The sequence below is a fragment of the Silene latifolia genome, chromosome X (genome assembly GCF_048544455.1).
Source record: "Silene latifolia isolate original U9 population chromosome X, ASM4854445v1, whole genome shotgun sequence".
Lineage (NCBI taxonomy): Eukaryota > Viridiplantae > Streptophyta > Magnoliopsida > Caryophyllales > Caryophyllaceae > Silene > Silene latifolia.
This window is the reverse complement of record NC_133537.1, coordinates 97,647,356-97,667,927: the sequence shown is the minus strand read 5'-3', so window position 1 is coordinate 97,667,927 and position 20,572 is coordinate 97,647,356. Positions and strand designations below refer to the sequence as shown.

The window sequence follows — 20,572 nt, the reverse complement described above, 5'->3', positions numbered from 1 at the left end:
AAAACTGCATGGATATGTTTGTAATAGGTTCATTTGGGTAAAAACCTGTAATTTTTAAAACCTGAACCTGTTATAAAGATATCCAAATTGGAAGGTGTCAAACATACAAGGTCTAACTAGAAGTTTCATAACATAACCCTCGCTAAAGTCGCGAATAGCAAATTATACAACCAAAGTAAAGAGGGAGACATATGTCCCTAAAATGTATGTGACATAAAAAGTGTTTAAGGGTCACAATAGAATAAAGCCAATCTAGGTCCCAAGGTTACTTTGCTCGCTAGCTCGTCCATGTACCCCATATATGCATCACCTACCTGTCGATCGCATTTTATACAAATACGAAAGCCACAGTCAGTGGGGAGTAACTCCGAGTTCTCCCAGCCACGAAATGTCATAATTAATATAACATGTAAACATAAGAATATGAATACGAATCATACAATGCCTTAGCATATAGATGCTAGACAATCGTGCTTATCATGTGAACAACAATATAACAACACATAGTCCTAGCATGTGAATACTAGACCGACTCAAGCTACACTATCATGTGAGTCAAATAACACACGGAAATCCAAACTCTATCAACCATAGCCGGCTTGCATCTCACCTTCTATGATTCATAGAATCATCAAACAAGAAAGGGCCATATATCTAGAGACAGGCATAAGTTCTTAGCACGGTCAATAGTCACTTTGTAACTCGAGTCTATACCACGAGGTAGGAAAGGTAATCGAACCGGTATCCTGGCTCAGAGGTTCTATCAAAACATGGCCAAGACACAACACAACCCTAGTCCTAAATCTGCGCAGACCTAGACATGCGGATACACACCACCGCACCCAAGACCCACAATTTTATAAAACCATGTGAGTACCCTAAGGAGTCCACCAAAGGGTTGGCTAGTACTTAAGCTGACCACTTACTCTCAAAATAAGTAACGAGGTCATGCCCCAACTTGGATATAAACCCACCAAGTCAGGAACACAAAGGCTATAGAGCAGTGAACATACACTCGTCAAAGACTATAAAGACCTATCTATGATGAAGGCCGAAATACTCACCTAGGACCTAGTCCCAGCTAGTCCCAGCTTGAATACTTTAGCCCACACCACACAAGACAAGTAGGACACCCACTTAACCATAAGAGGGGCAAAGAGTCCAACTTACCAACATAAATGCTAACATTCTATCATGTGAAAAGCTATATAAATGTCTATTCAGCAGACAATCCAACAATATCTACAATATCAATAATAATCCAAATTCCAGCTAACCATTAATCTCATAATTCATGAGAACAAGCTAAAATGGCAACAAGGCAAGAAGACTCAAGTATAAGGCAACCAATTCATCCAACAACCAACATGTGAAATGATACAAATATCATGGTATAACATAAAACCTCCAATAACAACCAATCTCACCTCAAAGACAAACCCTCGACCCGAGTCCCGCGACGGGTCATCGGTCAAATCGAGGCTGACCGGTTTAAACCTAGTTTGACCAAACTCATTCTATCAATCTGCCCAAATTTCGTAGTCTTTGCCTACTTTGGCCCAAATCACAAAATTTATCACAATATCATTCTCATGCTATTTCCAATTTCTATCATGTGAAAAACGAAAGTAACACATTATCTGTAACACCCCCATACTCCAAGTGCCTTAACAGGACCACTCAGGTATGAAGACATTACCATCTCGGTTACCCGAGGCAATGATATTCAAACAACAATAAAGAAACAATGTTTATTATAAATAATTTAGTGAATAGATACAATTCTCAAAACCAAACCAAAAGTACGATACATGATTTCAAACTGACTGTCTAATCAAATGTAAATAAACTAAAGGCTACAAATGAAGACTCCTATCATCATGTCGCGGCATCCCAAATATCCCAAGATCATCTCAATACTCGCTCAATATCTGCTCACCATCCCCGAATGGATCACCGCAGTTTTACAAAACAACACCGAGTCGGTACTAATCACACAATCAACATGTATAACAATAATAAGATAAACAGACACTGACTTAATCACACACACACACACACACAAACCAACTCCCATCATCTCAATCCCGATCGTCCACTGGACCCGCCCCCCAGGGGGGACCGCAGCCGTACCCACCAAATCCCCGCTCCACATAGTGAGCGATAACCCCGTCCATTAATGTGCACATCCCCTTCCGTGGCGGGTTCCACGAAGGGCGAACTAGGGCGTGAAGTCACTCCCGCAAGTGACCCCACTCAGTCGAGAACGCATCTCGAGAACCATCAACAACAATCACAACCACAAACACAGTACAATCATTATATCAAACAACCAAATACAACACATCACCAATATCCCATTATGGGACTAATACTGAGTAGGAAATCCTACCTGGAAAGCACAACAGTCAGACGGTATCAACAGCTGTATCAAAAAGCCTCTTCTACGAACCCTCCTCCTATCATATAACACATAGAGGCTACACATCACATACTACACACAAAAACCCCAATCTCTAAATTAGGGTTTAACCAAATCAAGGGAAAAACAATAAAAAGGGTACATAGATCTTACCCTCGACGCAAGGAACTCAACGATACGAATAACGACAAGAACTGACCGTCTGAACTCCGGGAATTGCTAAGAATGCGATTAGGAAGATGAACTGGTTGCTTTCTCTCTTAAACAAGGATTTAGGTTTTGTAAAAGTGATTTAAAACAATGACGACGAAACTTAAATACCTTAATCGCATAATTAACAAAACCAGAGAAAACTCTCCGTAAAACCGGACACTCGATCGAGTACCCAAGGTACTCGATCGAGTACCCCCTTACTCGATCGAGTACCCCAGCTACTCGATCGAGTACCCAACAGGTCAGAAACTATTTTATTTCGCAACTTACCCTTACTCGACAGAGTAAGGCCTACTCGATAGAGTACCCCAAGACTTATAAATACGGAGTATTACAGTCTTCCCTCCTTAAAAGGAACTTCGTCCCCGAAGTTCAAACCACTACTAAACAAAGGTACTCCCACAACATTCCCGACTCAAAAGCCAATCAAAATTTAACATAAAACATGATACTAACCCAACTCATCCCGACAAACATACCGACACTACATATAAAAGGTGTATAAAACTCTTAAAAACTGCTCGCGATCATCTCCTACCCCCCTAAAAGAAACAAGGTTACGTCCCCGTAACCATACATACCTGATCAAAGAGGAAAGGGTAACGCTCTTTCATAGCTTCCTCTGGCTCCCATGTAGCTTCCTCGGTCTCGTGGTTAGACCAAAGGATTTTGAGCAAAACTGTCTCACCACCCCTAGTCTTTCTAACCTTTCGGTCTAGAATCTGTTTAGGCACCTCAAGATATGATAAGGACTCATCTAGCTCTAAGTTCTCTGCCTCTAACACATGTGACGGGTCACTCACATACTTCCGCACTGCGATACATGAAACACATTATGCACTCTCTAACGCACTGGGTAAAGCCGGACGATAAGCAACTTCCCCAACTCGCTCTAAGATCTCATAAGGCCCTATAAACTTCTGACTTAGCTTGCCTTTCTTCCCAAATCTCATAACTCCGCGCATAGGAGAAACTTTCAAAAGAACCTTGTCCCCAACTTGAAACTCTATATCCCGGCGATGTAGATCTCGCATAACTCTTTTGCACTTCCGAGCCGCTCTCATCCTTTCCCCGATCATCTTAATCTGTTCCACCATCTCATGCACCATCTCTGGTCCTAAAACCACTTTGCCTCAAAGACTATCGCCCCAACAGATTGGACTTCTACATCTCCTCCCATACAAAGCCTCAAACGGTGCCATACCAATACTGGTGTGATAGCTGTTGTTGTAAGAAAACTCTATCAAGTCCAACCTCTACTCCCACTACCACCAAAATCCATCACACAAGCTCGCAACATATCCTCAAGAGTCTTGATTGTTCTCTCGATCCGCCCGTCCTGTCATCGCAGGATGAAATGTTGTACTCATCTTCAAAGTTGTTCCCAACGATTCCTGCAACTCCTTCCAAAACCTCGATATAAACCTCGCATCTCTGTCAGACACTATGTCCTTAGGGACTCCATGTAACTTAAGCACGTTCTTTCGATAGGCCATAGCCAATTGTGCCTTAGTCCATGTATCTTTCATTGAACAAAGTGAGCCGACTTGGTCGACGATCCACTATCACCCAAATCATGTTGTTACCTTGTTGACTCTTAGGCAAACCCACAATGAAATCCATGGAAATGGATTCCCACTTCCACTCAGGCACCTCTAAAGACTGAATCTTACCTTGTGGTCGTCTCTGTTCCCCTTTAACTCTCTCGGCATGTCAAACAACGGGACACAAACTCACTGTCTCTTTCTTCATCCTGTGCCACCAAAACGTTTTCTTCAAATCCTTGTATAGCTTGTCTCCACCTGGATGAACCGAATATGGTGTGCAATGCGCCTCTGTCATGATCGTCTTTTTCAACTCCTCATCATTAGGAACACACCACCTACCATCAAACCTCAAACTACCATCTCGTATGAATAGAAAAGCGGACACTGTCCCTTTCTCTACTCCACTCTCCACTCAACTATCTTAGGATCCAAAGCCTCGTTTACCTCGAATATCATCATAAAACTCAAGTCATCTTGTCATATCACCCATGGCATCTCCTTTCTGCATCATATGTATCCCAAAGCTCGCTACCTCATCCCTCATCAAAGATAGAGCTGTACACAAGGAATGTACACTCTTCCTACTCAAAGCATCAGCAACAACATTGGCCTTCCCTTCATGGTAGATGATTTCCATGTCGTAATCTCCAATCAACTCCATCCACCTCCTCTGTCTCATGTTCAACTCCTTCTGCGTGAAGATGTACTTAAAGACTCTTGTGATCAGAAAATACCTTAAAGATTGCTCCATAAAGGTAATGTCTCCAAATCTTGAGAGCAAACACCACCGCACCCAACTCCAGATCATGAGTAGGGTAGTTCTCCTCATAAGGCTTCAACCGCCTAGAAGCATAGGCAATCACTTTACCATTCTCGCATTAACACACATCCCACCCATTCTTCGAGGCATCTCGTATAAACCTCAAAATTCTCGCTCCTTCAGTAATGCTAGGACAGAGCCGTGGTCAAACGCTCCTTTAATGTTTGGAACGCCGTCTCACAACTCTCATCCCAACGAAACCTGTTCTCTTTCCTCATCAACGCTGTCATCGGTCTAGCTATCTTGGAGAAATCTTTCACGAACCGTCTGTAGTATCCAACTAAACCCAAGAAACTCCTAACCTCAGCAACATTCTTTGGTGCTTCCCACTTTGTCACTGCCTCAATCTTCGCCGGATCCACAGCTACCCCATCTTTAGAGATCACATGCCCCAGAAAAGCAACTTTCTCTAACTAGAACTCACACTTGGACAGCTTGGCATACAACTCATGATCCCTCAAAGTCTGCAACACGATCCTCAAATGCTCCTCATGCTCCTCCTTAGTCTTAGAGTAGACTAAGATATCGTCGATGAATACCACTACAAACTGGTCCAAAACTGTCAAGATTCTGTTCATCAAATCCATAAACACCGCCGCCGCGCATTAGACAACCCGAACGGCATCACCACATACTCGTAATGGCCATACCTCGACGTGAAAGCGGTCTTTGGTATGTCCACCTCTCTAATCTTCACCGATGGTACCCCGACCTCAAATCAATCTTAGAAAAGATCACAGCACCACTCAACCGATCAAACAGGTCATCTATCCTTGGCAAAGGATACTTGTTCTTTATCGTCACACGTTCACTCCTCCCCGTAATCTATGCACAGCCTCAAGCTCCCATCTTTCTTCTTCACGAAAAGAACTGGTGCTCCCCAAGGCGATACACTTGGTCTAATGTATCCCTTCTCTATCAAATCATCCAACTGCTTCCTAAGCTCCTCCATATCCTTAGGACCCATACGGTACGGTGCCTTAGAGATTGGCCCCGTCCCTGGCTTCAACTCAACGGTGAAATCTATCTCCCTCTTCGGTGGCAACCCCTAAATCTCCTCTGAAAAATATCTCGCAAACTCTCCCACCACCGGTATCTCATCAACTGTCGGAATCTCTATCCGGTCATCTCTCACATGGCACAGGATCAAAGGACATCCCTTCCTCAGATAAGACTTCAAGGTAACAGCTGCAATCAACTTAACTTTGGGTTTGACTAGAAACCCACGATAAGACACACTAACACCCTTTGGACCTCTTAAGGACACTTTCTTTTGATGACAGTCTATCTTAGCTTTATACTTTCCTAACCAATCCATCCCAACTATCATCTCAAAACCGTTAAAAGGAAACTCTAGCAAGTCTACAGGAAATCAACTTGCCCAACTATCAAAGATACATCTCTAAACAACCTCCCACACGATACAGACTCACCCGAAGGTATGAAAACTTGCTCACTAACAGATTCATATACTCTCAAACCCAACTGTTTAACATGACTCGAAGACACAAACGACTGAGAAGCCCCCGAATCGAACAAAACAAAGGTAGGAATACCATTAACAAGGAATGTACCTATGATAACGTGCGCATCTTCCTCACCGCCTTCTTCTCCATCATGAATAACTTGCCATCGGTCTTCTGTCCACCTCCCCGGACAAGATCTTGGCCGATGCGGTCGGCTTAGCACCCGACCCTTGATTGTTGTTGTTGTTCGTCGGTGTTTTCTCGATAAGAATTACCGCCGTTGCGGTTGCCTCCACTCTGGTAACTCGACTTCCCGGTTTGGCCATGATCCAGCCGGTCTTTGCTCGCGAAGCTCGTGCGTCTCTGAAAGATCCCGGTGCACTCGTGCACTCATGTCTCTTGTGGCCTACACCACCACAACCATAGCAGGTCATTCCCCAACTATTACTCACACTTCCACGGCCACGCCCAAAGGAAGCCCCAACACTAAACCCAGACCCAGAAGAAAATCCTTTAGACTGATTGTGGTTGCCTTTCTTGTGATTCGATTGGCCACCACCCTCGCTCTCGGACTTCCTCTTCTCACCACCTGACCTCTCCTGAGCCATCTCCACCAACCTCTCCGCTCTCCCAGCCCTCTCATAAGCTTCCTTAACATCGGTAAGGATCCCCACGGGTAACTTATCCATAATCTTGGTGGTCAACCTCCTCTCAAACCTCAATGCCAAATTCTCCTCACTCAAACCCATGTCCTCAGCATACCTAGACTTCTCATTGAACAGCCTGTAGTACTCAGCCACAGACATCTCCGCGGTCATCTTAAAACCATCAAACTCTTCTCTCAACTTACTCCTCTCATGGTCCGGCACAAACTCCTTCCTCACAGCCCTACGAAACTCCTCCCAAGGTATAGCAGGTAAGCCTTGGTTGGTATATATTTCCTTAGCACTCACCTTCACTGAATCCCACCACTTGCCTGCTGCCTCCCTCAGATAGAACGCAGCCTGTTCCACTCTCATCTCATCAGGACAATGAACCAAGTCTAAGATGTTCTCCATCTCTCTCAGCCAACTATCAAGCAGATTAGGCTCCCCAACTCCCTTGTACTCTTTCGGGTTAAACCTCGCAATATAGAGGCTGATTTTAGAATGATCAACCTCCTTCTCCTTATTCTTATCCTTGTCCTCATTCACTCTCTTCAGGGTCTCAGTAAGAGCATCCTGGTGCTCTAACATCTTAACGATGTCATCCATGGTCATGAGCTCAGCTCTCGCATACAAAGCAGTCTTCTTGGGCGGCATCTTGAAGCTATATAAGAAAGGGTAAACATAAACACACGTACTAAACCTCAAAACACGAAACACGCTGCCCGAACCCACTCGATCGAGTTCCCAAACACACTCGATCGAGTAACGGGCTACTCGATCGAGTGCCCCACGTACTCGATCGAGTACCCAAACTTCGACCCCAAACAGGACCTTCGATCTCTTACCTACTCGATCGAGTATCTAGGCTACTCGATCGAGTGATCCCCTACTCGATCGAGTACCCCTAGTTACTCGATCGAGTGCCCCAAAACTCGATTCTGGACTCAAAATCGCCAAAAACCCACCCGATCGAGTCAGTCCCACTCGATCGAGTAACACTAATTCATAGAAGCTACCCGCATGTTACGTCATATGCTAACATGCTAAACTTTATAAACCACATTATATCATAATAAGCGTACCACGCATCTTTTCTACTATCTACGAAACCATTTCATCATGTTATTAAATGCCACATTGTAAATCATCCAACATGTTATCATCTCATCAACAAGTTTCCTCATATCACCATTTTCTTTCACATGCTTAACTTTCTACTTCAACATCCAATAATTAACACATTCCATCACATTCGTAAACAAGTTAACCAAACACACATACGACTCGACAAACACTTCCCCCATGTGACCGGTTCAAAGTTGTAGGGCGACCCCTGCGACTTTAGGACGTCTCCCAAGCCTTTGCACTAGCTCCCACAACTTTTACACCGGGTTCATTTTAATTGACTCCCTATGTTCATTAAGTTCATTGGTTACAGGTTTCAGGATCGTCGCTCTGATACCATTTGTAACACCCCCATACTCCAAGTGCCTTACCAGGACCACTCAGGTATGAAGACATTACCATCTCGGTTACCCGAGGCAATGATATTCAAACAACAATAAAGAAACAATGTTTATTATAAATAATTTAGTGAATAGATACAATTCTCAAAACCAAACCAAAAGTACGATACATGATTTCAAACTGACTGTCTAACTGAAATGTAAATAAACTAAAGGCTACAACGGAAGACTCCTATCATCATGTCGCGGCATCCCAGCTATCCCAGTACTCATCTCAATACCTGCTCAATATCTGCTCACCATCCCCGAATGGATCACCGCAGGTTTACAAAACAACACCGGGGTCAGTACTAATCACACAATCAACATGTATAACAATAATAAGATAAACAGACAGCTTAACTGTCACACACACACACACACACACAGCCAACCAACTCCCATCATCTCAATCCTGACTGTCCACTGGACCAGCCCTGCCAGTGGGGGACCGCAGCCGTACCCACCAAATCCCCGCTCCACATAGTGAGCGATAACCCTGTCCATTAATGTGCACATCCCCTTCCGTGGCGGGTTCCACGAAGGGCGAAACTAGGGCGTGAAGTCACTCCCGCAAGTGACCCCACTCAGCCGAGAACGCATCTCGAGAACCATCAACAGCAATCACAACCACAAACACAGTACAATCATTATATCAAACAACCAAATACAACACATCACCAATATCCCATTATGGGACTAATACCGAGTAGAAATCCTACCTGAAAGCACAACAATCGAGACGGTATCAACAAAATGTATCAAAAGCCTCTTCTACGAACCCTCCTCCTATCATATAACACATAGAGGCTACACATCACATACTACACACAAAAACCCCCAATCTCTAAATTAGGGTTTAAACAAATCAAGGGAAAAACAATAAAAAGGGTACATAGATCTTACCCTCGACGCAAGGAACTCAACGATACGAATAACGACAAGAACTGACCGTCTGAACTCCGGGAATTGCTAAGAATGCGATTAGGAAGATGAACTGGTTGCTTTCTCTGTTAAACAGGGATTTAGGTTTTGTAAAAGTGATTTAAAACAATGACGACGAAACTGAAATACCTTAATCGCATAATTAACAAAACCCGAGAAAACTCTCTGTAAAACCGGACACTCGATCGAGTACCCAAGGTACTCGATCGAGTACCCCCTTACTCGATCGAGTACCTCAGCTACTCGATCGAGTACCCAACAGGTCAGAAACTATTTTATTTCGCAACTTACCCTTACTCGACAGAGTAAGGCCTACTCGATAGAGTACCCCAAGACTTATAAATACGGAGTATTACATTATCAATCACCTAAACACTTAACAAATAACAAGCACAACATTAACTACTAATGTGACATTAATTCGTCGAGTAACTCGGAATAGTTACCTTACGCTAGAAAAAGGCAAATAATAACTTGAGAAAGCTTCTAAAACCCAAAATTACTCTTCATCTTCAACCACATATGAGTCACCTAAAATAATTATGTGAAAGGACGATATTAACGAATTATCGTTATATAAAATATGAGACGGAAATTAATTTAATTATATTTTAAATAAACCAAACTAGCGTCAAAACAATTTATAGACACGGCCCAAAAGTTATTATGACAACCTCAAACTCGGCCTAACCACCAACTACACATGGCCTCAAACTCGTGACTTAGCTAGGCCACTGCCTAGGCCACGGCCAGGCCACAGCTAGGCCACTGCCAAGCTACAGCCAGGCCACAGCTAGGCCACAGCTAGGCCACAGCTAGGCCACTGCCAAGCTACAGCCAGGCCACAGCTAGGCCACTGCCAAGCTACAGCCACAACGAGTAACCATGAGACGGAAACATGAGCATTTTTGAGACGGTCATTTAAATAATTAAATGGTGGGATTTTATAAGTATAAACCATAAAAGAAAGGTATTAAAATGAACAAATTTAACGAATTGCGTTTTATAAAAAAAAAACACGAGACGGAAATATAATTTAATTAAACCTGAACAAAATATTTCACGGATAAAAGTTAACTCAACCGAGGCTACGGCCTGCAAGGCCTGGCCCCTGTACAGACCAGTGCACGGCAGCAGTAGTGGTGACCAAACAGAAGCAATACGATACACACAAAGACAACAAACCCAAAATTCCTCCTCTCTGTCGGCCGCCTTAAGACGACTTTCTAGGTCAAACAAAGACGGATTTCACCCGTACAAAAGACCGAATTCAAACATGTAAATATACTTGAGACATAAGCAAGAAAGTTGGTTCAATTTAGCATAAAGAAACCCGTTGAAACAGCCCGCGAGAGCTGCCCGACAAAACCCATTTTCACTATTAAAGAAGCTCATTTGTGACCGTCTTAAGACGAAATTTAAGCATTAAAATGATAATATTCACCCAATTAAATTACCCAACATAATCACCCACTTCACCATGAATCCAAAGGTACCAACTTTTCTCAAAATGGATAAATAAAACTTGTATAAAACCGTCTCAAACCAACACCACATGAAAGGGGTTCCAGCGTGAAATAACTTTTATAAGATTATAGAAGAAGTAAATAAACCAATCCCACTTTATATAGAAAGAGATTCCGCTAATGTGGCAGAATAAATATGGAGATGATTACTGACTGACTACTGTGATAGCCTAATCAGATAACATATGCCATAACTGATGTTGCTTGGAAGACAGTGCAGTATTAGGCTAAGGTCACAGAAATGACAAAAACTAACTCAATTTGCTCATATGCTTAGCAATCGAAGTGAGTACTCCCATGTGAACAATAAATAATAAACAATATACCTTACCAAGTAGTTAAAACACATGTAAGCACGTATAAATTTCGACATAGTGTCGAGTAATCCCATCACCGGTACCTTAAACGCTCCTTATTCTTCGAATAAATGGTCCACAAGGCACGAGCCTCACCCCGGGTCTTCGAATCCTTCATAAAAGGGCAAGAAAACAGAATAAAGAAGCTAAAAGACGAAACTTTTATAAGACGGCGAAAGACGAAACCACTACAAAAAGGAGACTTTCTTACCTTAAAAGGAGGAGGAAGGAAAGGGGAAGAGAATGGTACAAAAATTATCGAATTTGGTTGAGAATGGAGGCGGGATCTGAGGTTGGAGGTGACGAAATGGTGTTTTGGTTTCACTGGTTGTTGGTTGTTGTTGCTGATAGATCGAAAGAGGAAAGGAAGAAATGAAAGGGAAAGTGACGGGGGATGGGGATGGGTACAACAACAAGGATAATAATAATAATAATAATAATAATAATAATAATAATAATAATAATAATAATAATAATAATGAGACACCAGCTAGCTTGCTAGCTACTAATTATACGTACGTTTCTTCATCGTTAAGTAATTTCGCTTTTTTTTTAAAACCGCCTCGAGTTAATAAAATCGGTTTTTAGTAAAAGTTTCAGTAATAAAACGGAATTAATAATAAATAAATTTAATGAGTGAAAATAAAATAAACTCAGCTAGTTAACGTAAATAATACAATATCAGCTTGAATCGGAATTATTAGCGATTTTTACAAAACTAACGGATATTAATAAAAATTGCTATTTTAGTGAAATAAGCTCAAAATAGCTAATTGGACGGTTTTGTTCCCAAAATCCATCTCGGGTTCACTTAAAACAACTTTCATAAGGACTCGTAAAGAAACGGAAATTATTAAATAAATAAACCCGAACTAACTTCAATAAATTCGAACTAACTTTAAATAAACTTATTAATGATTATTAAAATTAACGTATCGAATTATGATGAAATTAATTAATTAGCTAAGCATATATATATAAATCGTTAAATGATGTAATTAAATTCAAAATAGCAATTAAAAGAATTTTATCCAACTTAATAAAATACGGGGTGTTACACAACTGACTAATTAACATCCATAAGGATCCCTATATATAATTATACACCGTCTTAATTATAAAACAGACTAACCAGCATTCGAAATAAACATATTTTACAAGTAATATCGAGTAACCTATAATTGTTACCTTTTTCCGATTGAACTAATCATTTATGACTAACAAATCTTATACAAGACCGTCTATCTTAGCATCTACAACCGTCTTATAAAAAAAATAAGGATGAAAGTATAAATTGGGTTTGTAAAAATACATGACGAAAATGAATTTTACTTACAACGGATTGACAGAACGATGGGAGCAAAGAATATGGAACGAAAATCATTGATAACGGATGACAAACGGAGTGGCAGGATCAATTTAAAATCTGATAAAAATTAAAACAGAACGAAAAGAAGAAAAAGGAAGGGAGAAGAAAGAATGCTGCGTGAGAAATGAGGGAGCAACCAGCTAGCTAGCTATTTATTATACGTACGTTTCTTCATCGTTAAGAAATTTCGCTCGTTTTTAAAACCGTCTCGAGTTAATAAAATCGGTTTTAGTAAAAGTTTCAGTAATAAAACGGAATCAATAATAAATAAATTTAATGAGTGAAAATAAAATAAACTCAGCTAGTTAACGTAAATAATACAATATCAGCTTGAATCGGAATTATTAGCGATTTTTACAAAACTAACGGATATTAATAAAAATTGCTAATTTAGTGAAATAAGCTCAAAATAGCTAATTGGACGGTTTTGTTCCCAAAATCCATCTCGGGTTCACTTAAAACAAATTTCATAAGGACTCGTAAAGAAACGGAAATTATTAAATAAATAAACTCGAACTAACTTCAATAAACTCGAACTAACTTTAAATAGACTTATTAATGATTATTAAAATTAACGTATCGAATTATGATGAAATTAATTAATTAGCTAAGCATATATATATAAATCGTTAAATGATGTAATTAAATTCAAAATAGCAATTAAAAGAATTTTATCCAACTTAATAAAATACGGGGTGTTACAATCACCCATCTTTTAAAAAGTTTCGTCCTCGAAACTTGAAAGTATAAATGAAAGGTTATAAAAATAAAATTGGAATTGAGATCGGTAACTAAAACATTTAAAAGGTTATTTATCGTAAGAATCAAAATTCTTTCAAAAGTTTCAAATAAAATTTTCCGAAAATGAACCGATTCTCATCAAGGGAACGAAAGTGTTCTCGTTACGTATTCAAGAACATCACATTCCAAATCAAAGATAAGGTCAAAAGGCAAATCATTTGTATATATCAAAAATCAAAATACCTTCAAAAACATTAATGAAGAGTTTTCAAAAATATAAGTCTCATTCATGGAACGGAATTGCTCTTGTCATGCACACAAGAACGCTAACTTTCCAAGTCAGAGACAAATTTAAAACAAAAACTATTCGCCGACAAGCGTAGAACAAGTTATCAAACGTTTCCAATAACTAGTTCTAACATCCGATCAACGTTAAAATCAAAATAAGAGAAAGGTAATCTTCTCAAATTTTCTTTTGCAAAAAGCCAAAATAGAAATAAAGGTTTCACTTTTAAACTAAAAGGGGAGTTAAATTTCGGAAATATAATATTAAACTTTGACAAAGAAGTCATAAATAGATCAAGATTAATAGAAATTGGATAAAATTTAAAGAAATTTCGGGTCTAGTAATTAAAATTACGATAAATGAGTTTATATTCAAGGAAGGAATAGGGAACTAAATCAAATTTTCATTTTCAAGTCTTCAAAAATAGGTTAGGTTTGCAGAAGTGACATAAACTTTTAAGAATGAATCGAAACTGGTAGCTTGAAAGTTTAGAAGTTGTACGAAATAAAAAGTAAGTTAGACATCATGGATACAAGTATGCTAAGAGGGTCCAAGCTTAACCAACAAAAGAGGTATGATGAACTTCCTAGGAATAAGAATTGAGGTCAAATTTACAAGGATGTCAAAGATAGAGTTTCACAAGATACGAGTGTCAAACTTAAAGAAGGAGCAAGATGAAGCGAGGAAATGAGGTATGAACGGTAACGCTTATGATCAAGGAGAAAGGGAAATTAGACAACAAGGAAACGCCAGATACTCAAATCTCAAACAACAATGTCATCACTCCACTAAGGAAACAAAGGGTAATAACCAGGTCAGGAAATGATAGGAAATTTAAAAAGGGATATATGAACATGTCAAGATGTGAGACTAAAAGAGTCGAATCATAAAGATAACTAGTTAACAACCAGTAAGAGATATTAGAATTAGGGAGGTATTCAAGACAAGGAAATAACGAGTAAACTTTTATACTTAAGAATCAAATCCAACCAAGGTATGAACGAAAGGGAGGAAAACGATTAAAGGTATGAAAGAGGATTTTAAGGCTTAAACCATACGCTTCCTAAAACTTAAGGTTCTCTCTAACAAGGTCACGTCTATTAGGGTATTGTACCTTTATAACACAACGACCAAATCCCAAAACAAGGGTCAAGGTAAAATAAATGCTCGCTTAAGGGGTGATAAATCGGTTAGATACTTCTTCCATCTATCTTATCATATTTTAGGATTTCCCTAAAGCAAATCTACCACTCAAGTATAAAAGCATCTCTTTATCTCAAGCACTCGACACAACCTCAATGTTTTAAAAAACCAAAGAATGAATTGACAAAGACTTCTCAACAAAGTTCTCAAGGAACAACTAACACCAAATCACATTCCCAATCTACACGGGATTGTTAACATCTAAAAATGGGTTTTCTTCCAAATTCATATTCTAAACTTATCTCATGTTTACTCCTAAGGTGACGACGCTCAACCTACTAAGCTTTCAAATCCCAAACATAAACAACAAAGCCAAGTTCTATAACTTTAATTACATAGGCAACTCATTCCTAACACAAAGAATCCACCAATCGATTATACTCACTTTGTCAAGGAACTAGGTATAAGAATCACTAAGTATGTCTCATCACATTACCTAAGTCTTTCTAACATCACATCCTCTCAAAACCAGGGTTAAGGGTCAGACACAAACAATCTCCTCAAAAGTCGAATTTTCCAACCAAGGTCAACATTCCTCACAAGAAAAAGTACTATCTAATGGCGTTAAGGGAGGATAAGCAAAGAACAAAGGACAAGTTAGGAGTACAAGCGTAGCTTTTAAAGTAAAACAGAAGGGAGTTTAGAAGGAGGATAAGCACCAAGAGATTAAGAATAAGGCGAGATACAAAAAGAACGAGAAACATCTTCAAGGAAGTAGAAGCATTCTTCAAAGGTTGAACAAATCTTCAATCCTCAACAATAGGCACTAAATCTTGATCTTCGTAAAATATAAGTGTCCTTTCAATGGAACGGAGATACTCTTGGCGATCACTCAAGAACATCAATATTCCAATTCAAAGACATAAAAATACATTTTTACACCAACAAATGATAAAACTAATTATCAGACGTCTCCAATAACAAGCTTTAACACTAATTGACGTTAAAACCAGTGAAAAACATTAAAATATTTTCAAAACCTTTAGTTCAAAATTTTTTTTTTTATTTATTTATTTTTTTTATAATAGAGGTAATAACTTCATTAGCTATAGATAAGCTCACGGTCATTGATCCAAGAACGCAAAAATTATTAAATGACAATCAACAAACAGGTTAGTACCTAACAAAGAGCAAACACAAAGAGACTACAACATAAGGTCCTAAGTCTACCCATCTTACCCATCTCTCAAGTTTATTATTTTAAGGTCAAGTTATTTATATTGGGGTGCACAAACGTGCGTCGGGAGCAAATATGCTCGATACCAATCCGTGACACCCTCATTTATTGCGGAAAAGTAAACACGTAATTCCTAAATAAAAACTGCATGGATATGTTTGTAATAGGTTCATTTGGGTAAAAACCTGTAATTTTTAAAACCATAACCTGTTATAAAGATATCCAAATTGGAAGGTGTCAAACATAGAAGGTCTAACTAGAAGTTTCATAACATAACCATCGCTAAAGTCGCGAATAGCAAATTATACAACTAAATGTAAAGAGGGAGACATATGTCCCTAAAATGTATGTGACATAAAAAGTGTTTAAGGGTCACAATAAAATAAAGCCAATCTAGGTCCCAAGGTTACTTTGCTCGCTAGCTCGTCCGTACCCCATATATGCATCACCTACACTGTCATTCGCATTTTATACAAATACGAAAGCCACGATCGGTGGGGAGTAACTCCGAGTTCTCCCAGCCACGAAATGTCATAATTAATATAACATGTAAACATAAGAATATGAATATGAATAACACATAGCCTTAGCATATAGATGCTAGACAATCGTGCTTATCATGTGAACAACAATATAACAACACATAGTCCTAGCATGCGAATACTAGACCGACTCATACTACACTATCATGTGAATCACATAACATCCAGGAATCCAAAGTCTATCAACCATAGCCGGCTTGCATCTCACCTTCTATGATTCATAGAATCATCAAACAAGAAAGGACAATATATCTAGAGACAGGCATAAGTTCTTAGCACGGTCAATAGTCACTTTGTAACTCGAGTCTATACCACGAGGTAGGGAAGGTAATCGAACCGGTATCCTGGCTCGTGAGGTTCTATAAAAACATGGCCAAGACACAACACAACCCTAGTCCTAAATCTGCGCAGACCTAGACATGCGGATACACACCACCGCACCCAAGACCCACAATTTTATAAAACCATGTGAGTACCCTAAGGAGTCCACCAAAGGGTTGGCTAGTACTTAAGCTGACCACTTACTCTCAAAATAAGTAACGAGGTCATGCCCGAACTTGGATATAAACCCACCAAGTCTGGAACACAAAGGCTATTGAGCAGTGAACATACACTCGTCAAAGACTATAAAGACCTATCTATGACAAACACAACAATACCATACGTATAAGCAAAATGGCCAACAACACAATCATCAATATTAATGGTACTCATAACCTTTATATATTCAATTACCCAAATTGTAAGAATGAGAAACCAACCCGCAAGAAGTATATTCAAATTGACAATCCAACAAAATCTCCAATATCAATAATAATCCAAATTCCAGCTAACCGTTAATCTCATAATTCATGAGAACAAGCTAAAATGGCAACAAGACAAGAAGACTGAAGTATAAGGCAACCAATTCATCCAACAACCAACATGTGAAATGATAGTCACAAATATTAAGGCATCAACGTAAAACATCCAATCTCACCTCAAAGACAAACCCTCGACCCGAGTCCCGCGACGGGTCATCGGTCAAATCGAGACTGACCGGTTTAAACCTAGTTTGACCAAACTCGTTCGGTCAATCTGGCCCAGCTCAGAGTCTTGGCCTACTTTGGCCCAAATTACAAAATGTATCACATTGTCATTCTCATGCTATTTCGAATTTCTATCATGTGAAAAACGAAAGTAAGACATTATCAATCACCTAAACACTTAACAAACACCAAACACAACATCAACTACTAATGTGACATTAATTCGTCGAGTAACTCGGAATAGTTACCTTACGCTAGAAAAAGGCAAATAACCCTTGAGAAAGCTTCTAAAACCCAAAATTACTCTTCATCTTCAACCACATATGAGTCACCTAAAATAATTATGTGAAAGGACGATATTAACGAATTATCGTTATATAAAATATGAGACGAAAATTAATTTATTATATTTTAAATAAACCAAACTAGCGTCAAAACAGTTAATAGACACGGCTCAAAAGTTATAATGACAATCTCAAACTCGGCCTAACCACCAACTACACATGGCCTCAAACTCGTGACTTAGCTAGGCCACTGCCTAGGCCACGGCCAGGCCACTGCTAAGCTACAACCAGGCCACTGCCAGGCCATCAGACTCGCCTAAAAGCAAGCCACAAAGAGTCCGACACGACCACCACCCGACTACCCATAGCCACCCTTCACCCTACTTCATAACCTGACCCAAAAATCAGTCCAAAACAGAACCCAAAAGATGCCTAAGTTCGACCCCAACTCCAGTCCTCAAATGCAAAGTGAAAACCCACGATGACGGCTCGTCCCGCCCAAAACAGTAGTACCAATCGTCCCCTTAAGACTCCATTCTCGCGCCTAAAAACAGTCCTAGGCCCAGCCGAGCCAACTAAGTAAGCATTTAAAACGGTTTTAGAGCGGAAATCCACAAGTATAAAGCAACTCAAAAACAATCCTAAAGACTACAAAAATCGCCCCAACACGAGTCCAAATCAATCCCTACATGTCGGTATACACCGTCTCAACTATAAAACACACCAATTATCACCCAAAACAATCCATACATGTCAAAGATACACCATCTTAAATATACCACTTACTAGCTAGCATCCCAAATGATCCCTAGAGGTCGGTATACACCGTCTCAATCATCTCCACATATCAATATACACCGTCTCAACTATACAACCGACTAATTAACATCCATAAGGATCCCTATATATAATTATACACCGTCTCAATTATAAAACAGACTAACCAAAGATTCGAAATAAACATATTTTACAAGTAATATCGAGTAACCTATAATTGTTACCTTTTTCCGATTGAACTAATCATTTATGACTAACAAATCTTATACAAGACCGTCTATCTTAGCATCTACAACCGTCTTATAAAAAAAATAAGGATGAAAGTATAAATTAGGTTTGTAAAAATACATGACGAAAATGAATTTTACTTACAACGGATTGACAGGAACGATGGGAGCAAAGAATATGGAACGAAAATCATTGATAACGGATGACAAACGGAGTGGCAGGATCAATTTAAAATCTGATAAAAATTAAAACAGAACGAAAAGAAGAAAAAGGAAGGGAGAAGAAAGAATGCTGCGTGAGAAATGAGGGAGCAACCAGCTAGCTAGCTATTTATTATACGTACGTTTCTTCATCGTTAAGAAATTTCGCTCGTTTTTAAAACCGTCTCGAGTTAATAAAATCGGTTTTAGTAAAAGTTTCAGTAATAAAACGGAATCAATAATAAATAAATTTAATGAGTGAAAATAAAATAAACTCAGCTAGTTAACGTAAATAATACAATATCAGCTTGAATCGGAATTATTAGCGATTTTTACAAAACTAACGGATATTAATAAAAATTGCTAATTTAGTGAAATAAGCTCAAAATAGCTAATTGGACGGTTTTGTTCCCAAAATCCATCTCGGGTTCACTTAAAACAACTTTCATAAGGACTCGTAAAGAAACGGAAATTATTAAATAAATAAACTCGAACTAACTTCAATAAACTCGAACTAACTTTAAATAGACTTATTAATGATTATTAAAATTAACGTATCGAATTATGATGAAATTAATTAATTAGCTAAGCATATATATATAAATCGTTAAATGATGTAATTAAATTCAAAATAGCAATTAAAAGAATTTTATCCAACTTAATAAAATACGGGGTGTTACAAGTAGTCATTAGTAGTTAATTTATATTATTTAATTGTTAAATAATCAAATTAATATTTAATTATGTCAGATAATTAAATATAAGTCTTATAAGCATTTGTGGGGCAAATGTCAAAAATCAAAATAGACCTGAAGGGGCCCATTTTGACAGATTTTTACACCTACTAATACACTCATTGTGAGTGGAAAAAGTAGGCAATTTCCACTAGCATTTTTATGTGAATTGTTTACATTTCCATGCCTACAAATACCCAAGTCATTCCATCATTTCTTAGGTTGAAAATTTGAAGAAAAATTGGTCTTTGTATGCTTCTTATGGATGGTTCATATACATCATCAATAGACCATATTTTTCTTCTTATTTTGTTCATCCTCTTATATTAAAACACATATAAAAGTAGACTAATAATATTATCAAGGTAATAATATTAATTAGTATATCAAATATACATATATACATAATACTCAAATAATATCTAGGTAATATTATTTGTAGTAAGCTTTGGGTGAACTCTTGGGTGCATCTTAAAGGAGACCATATTCTTGGTGGTTTGGTAATATTTGAGGATCATCCATTCACAATAAGCTTAAGAACTACATAGGTAGAAGA

At 38.8% G+C, this 20,572-nt stretch overlaps 1 long non-coding RNA gene across 1 annotated transcript; it reads right to left on the bottom strand.

Annotated features, from left to right (window-relative positions):
• Positions 1 to 10,038: 10,038 nt before the first annotated feature.
• Positions 10,039 to 11,824, bottom strand: LOC141621509 (uncharacterized). The gene is made up of 3 exons (XR_012532401.1): positions 11,659 to 11,824; positions 11,492 to 11,559; positions 10,039 to 10,096 (listed from the first exon to the last, which is right to left on the bottom strand). It is a non-coding gene; the product is annotated as an uncharacterized LOC141621509 (long non-coding RNA).
• Positions 11,825 to 20,572: the final 8,748 nt, after the last annotated feature.